Raw genomic sequence first — 5223 nt, forward strand, 5'->3', positions numbered from 1 at the left:
TCTCCTTTCTTTTTTTGAGGCAGGGTTGGCTCTGTTGCCCAGTCTGGAGTGCAATGGTACAATCTCGGCTCACTGCAACCTCTGCCTCCCAGGCTCAAATCATCCTCCCCTTCAGCCTCCCGAGTAGCTGGGAGTACAGGCGCTTGCAAACACACCCGAATAGTTTTTGTATTTTTGGTAGAGATGGGGTTTTGCCATGTTGCCCAGGCTGGTTTTGAATTCCTGGGCTCAAGTGATCTTCCCGCCTTGGCTCCCAAAGAGTTGGGATTATAGACATCAGCCACCATGCCTGGCAGTTATTTCGTTTAAAGTATTAAAATGTTCAGTTAAATCTAATTAATATCAAAACCTTAGACTCCTGTCCAGTTTGTGACATCTCCTTTTCCCCAACTTCAGGCTACTTTCTTGGGAATGTGAAGAGTATGTGTGTGTGTTTGTATTATAGGTGCACATATGTTGCATGTCTGTGTGCTTGTCTTATGTATGCACATGCATGCATGTGTGTGCATGTCTATGTGTTTTGAAAGAGCCTAGTCAGTTTCTTCATTATCCATCTTTTCCTGTTGCTAGCTTCTATTTGTGGTTTCTTCAGAATCAGGCCCTGCCAGGGAAGGGAAGCCAGTTAAAGGGTACAAAAAGGCTATTACTTGACCTGTGTAGTTGCAACCTGCAGTGGAGTCTAATGTGTTCCTGAAGCTCTGTAGGTGGCTCTCTTTTTATGGGGAGCTTCGTAGTCTCCTCAGAGACCTCAGACTGTAGTTCTCCACCTTCAGACCCTGTTTTTTTGTGGTTGACTATACACAGAGTTTATCTGTTATGATCACCTTGTCCTACAGGCAGACCTCGTGGGTAGAATTCCTTTTCAGACAAACGTCTTCTGCTTTCCTCATGGTGCACTTGGCCCATGGGGTAAAATTCTCCTTCCTCTTTGTCACCATTGGCAGGTGTACAGTTTATTCCCAACTCTTAGTTCTATTGCCTTTAGCTGATGTAGCCATAACCCCATGCCTTTGGTATTCTTTTAGGCACATGCCACAGGTGCTTAGGTAATTCTAAATTCCCAGAATTCCCAAATTCCCTTGGTGTGTGCCAAGGTCTCTGATGCTTTTTTGGAAGTCTCTCTCATGTGGCTTAAATTAAGGGGAAAACAGCTTGCTCCTCTCTTATTACAGTGTGAGATGCCTAGCACAATGACAGCTCTTTTCAAGGAAATTTGGCTGAAGGTTTTATTTAGCTTTCCACCTTTTTTCATATATCCTCAAATGAATGATAAGCTAATGGCAGTGAAATTGGTATCATAAAATTTTAGTGTTATCTGTGCTGGTGTTCTGGCCCTTAGGACATTTTTGGGGGATTTGAAGCCTCAGATAAAACTGAGAGAAGGAGTCTCTTTGGAACATTTTTAAAAGCAAATTTTGCTGAAGAAATATGTTTTCAGGTAGTAAGGAATAATAGTAAGTTGAGTGAACATGAGATAGCTGTCTTCAAAGTTTTTAAGTATGGAAATAGACTATTTATTTAAGCCAGGCGTGGTGGCTCACACCTGTAATCCCAGCACTTTGGGAGGCCGAAGCGGGCAGATCGCTTGAGGGCAGGAGTTCAAGACCAGCCTGGCCAACAGGGTGAAACCCCATGTCTACTAAAAATACAAAAATTAGCTGGGTGCGGTGGTGCACGCCTGTAATTTCAGCTACTCAGGAGGCTGAGGCATGAGAATTGCTTGAACCTGGGAGGCAGAGGGTGCAGTGAACTTACATGGTATCATTGCACTCCAGCCTGGGCATCAGAGTGAGACTCTGTCTCAGAAAAAAAAAAAAAAAAACAACAAACGACTATTCTATAAGGTAAAAATATTTTGGCTAATGTTGTAGATATTTTCAACTATTTAAACCCAAGTGGAAAGTCTAACTTTTTCTTTATATAAATTTTAAAATATATTTTCCCACTATCAAAAATCCATTTAAAGGTAATAACGAATTATTACTGGGTATAAGAAACATTATGGCAGTTTTTCTTGGGGATTTTTTTTTTTTTTGAGACAAAGTCTCACTTTGTCATCCAAGCTGGAGTGCAGTGGTGTGATCATAGCTCACTACAGCTTTGACTTTCCAGGCTCACGTGATCCTCCCACTTCAGCCTCCTGTGTAGCTGGGACCACAGGCATGCACCACCACACCTGGCTAACTTTTTGATTTTTTTTTTGTAGAGATGTGGTCCCACTATGTTGCCCAAGCTAGCTTCAAACTCCTGGCCTCAAGTGATCCTCACGCCATGGCCCCCCGAAGTACTGAGATTACAAGCATGAGCTAGTCACTGTGCCCAGCCTACTTGGGAACTCCTTATGAAACTGTGGGATTAACAAAAACTCTTGGAGTGGGACACATTAACTCATGCCTGTAATCTCAGCACTTTGGGAGGTCAAGACGGGAGGAGCACTTGAGAATCAGGAGTTTGAGACCACTTGGGGCAACATAGTGAGACCTTGTCTCTACAAAAAATTAAAAAAGAAAATTAGCCAGGCATGATGACACAATCCTATAGTGTCAGCTACTTGGGAGGTTGAGGTGGGAGGATCACTTGAGCCCAGGAGTTGGAGGCTGCAGTGAGCTCTGATTGCTGCAGTGACCTCTGACTGTGCCACTGCACTCCAACCTGGGTGGCAGAGTGAGAACTTGTCTCTTAAAAACAGAAGGGCCGAGTGCGGTGGGTCACTCTTGTAATCCCACCACTGTGGGAAGCTGAGGTGGGTGGATCATCTGGCGTCAGGAGTTTGAGACCAGCCTAGTCAACATGACGAAACCCCATCTCTACTAAAAATACAAAAATTAGCCCGGCATGGTGGCACGTGCCTGTACTCCCTGCTACTTGGGGAGGATGAGGCAGGAGAATTCCTTGAACCTGGGAGATGGAGGTTGCATTGAGCCGAGATCGTGCCACTGCACTCCAGCCTGGGCAACAGAGCAAGACTCCATCTCAAAAAACAAAACAAAACAAAAATAAAAAAAGAAAGAAAAAAGGAAAATGTACTGGACTGAAACATGGATAAAGTGATTTCCCATCCTGTTAAAAGTGACAAAATTATCCATATTAGAAGAACTCTGCTGGGTATAATTATGGATATGCAAGTACCCTCTCATGACACAACTTTGCACATAAATGTATGTGGTCTACTTCAATTCCCAGATATTTTTATTTTTCTGATACTATTGATTTAAAAAAGAAAAACCCAGAACTTTAGCAGGAGACTGAACTGTTTTTCTACATGCTCTAAAATTCCAGAAGCAAAGAGATTGCCTGGGCCTAGAAATATGGTATGAATTTAGTATAGATCATTACCCGCCAGAATCAGTTGGTTTCACCTTTGGTCTCTAACTTCTGACGTATGTTTAAAATAGTTTCCAATTTATAGAATCTCTTGGAGACTAGGGACCGTAGAGGGAAAAAGATGACAATACTAGTTAATGTCACAGCAGTAGTTATTTCAAAACTTTCACAGATAGAATGTTTTATAGATCGTGCCAGATAAACATGCCAGGACTTAACCACCATCCAAAAACCCTGTCATCAGAACTGAAATTGTTTCCCCTTATGGTAATAGGCCTGGGAAATAAATCCATAAATTTGAAGAAGCAATGTTAGATAAGAAAAATTTTATACTTAAAAGGATAAAAACATACAAGTCAGATAGTGTTTAGATAGCATTCATCTTGCTAATTATTTTTTCCATTCTTTGGATGTTTCTCCAAGCCAGCATTAGTGCAATACTACAACTTTCAGCCTTTTATTTGAATCTTATCACAAATGTTAAAAGTATGTGGAGTAGGTAATAGTCATGAACCTGGAAAGATCAGGGATTTTGATGGAATACTAGAATGTGGAATCAGTGAAATTTGACTTGTAAAGAATATATTATGCACAAAGGATTTTCAAGTGAAAAATAGCAAAGTTTAAGAAATTTGGGAAACATACAGTTATTTATTTGGCAAACATACAATTAAGTTTATGTGAGGGATTGGTTCCAGGACCTTCTATGGATGTTTGAGTCTCTCATATGATTGGCATAGTGTTTGTATATAACTTAATGCACATCCTCTTGTATTCTTTAAATCATCTCTAGATTACTTGTAATACCTAAAATAAAGTAAATGCTATGTAAACAGTTGTTATACTTACTGTTTAGGGGATAATGACAAGAAAATAAAATGTACATCTTCAGCACAGATACAAGTTTTTTCCTAATATTTTCCATTTGTGATTGGCCGAATCCATGGATGTGGAACCCAGAGATACAGAGGGCAGATTGTATTTGATTATAAGAAAGATTAGTCTGGTCAGGCATGGTGGCTCATGGCTGTAATCCAAGCACTTTTGGAGGCTGAGGCAGGAGGATTACTTGAGGCCAGGGAATAGAGACCAGTCTGGGAAACATAGTGAGACCCTGTGTCTACAAAAAATTAAAAAAATTAGCCAAGTGTGGCGGTGCACACGTGTGGTCTTATCTACTTGGGAGGGTGATATAGGAGGACTGCTTGAGCCTGAGAGGTTGAGACTACAGTGAGCTATGTTGTGCCACTGCACTCCAGCTTGAGTGACAGAGCGAAGACCTGTCTCAAAAAAGAAAAAAGAAAGACTAGTCTAACAAGCCATCAGTTAGGAAATGGGCAAAGGACTTGAATAGACACTGCTTCAAAGAAGACATACAAATGACCAATAAGCACATTAAAAATGTTCAACATTATTAGCCGTTAGGGAGATGCACACCAAAACCACAATGAGATGGAACCTCACCCCCATTAAGATGGATACTATCAAAAAACCAGAAAATAACAAATGTTGGTGAGGTTGTGGAGAAATTGGCACCCTTGTACACTGTTGGTGGGAATGTAAAATGGTTCAGCCACTATGGAAAATGGTATGGACATTCCTCAAAATAATTAAACACAGAAGCTGGGCGTAGTGGCTCACACCTGTAATCCCAGCACTCTGAGAGGCTGAGGCAGGTGGACCACAAGGTCAGGAGTTCAAGAGCAGCCCGGCCAAGATAGTGAAACCTCTTCTCTACTAAAAATACATTAGCTTGGCATGGTGGTGGGTGCCTCTAATCCCAGCTACTCGAGAGGCTGAGGCAAGAGAATTGCTTGACCCAGGAGGCAGAGGTAGCAGTGAGCCAAGATCATAGCATTGCACTCCAGCCTGGGAGACAGAGCAAGACTCCATTTCAAA

General features: G+C 41.6%; 1 protein-coding gene across 1 annotated transcript in view; it reads left to right on the forward strand.

Moving 5' to 3' along the window:
- The window catches only part of SUGCT (succinyl-CoA:glutarate-CoA transferase), a 681636-nt gene that overhangs the window by 30544 nt on the left and 645869 nt on the right, over window positions 1-5223 (forward strand). The gene's annotated exons all lie outside the window — the stretch shown is intronic.

The sequence above is a fragment of the Cebus imitator genome, unplaced genomic scaffold (assembly GCF_001604975.1).
Source record: "Cebus imitator isolate Cc_AM_T3 unplaced genomic scaffold, Cebus_imitator-1.0 Scaffold349, whole genome shotgun sequence".
Lineage (NCBI taxonomy): Eukaryota > Metazoa > Chordata > Mammalia > Primates > Cebidae > Cebus > Cebus imitator.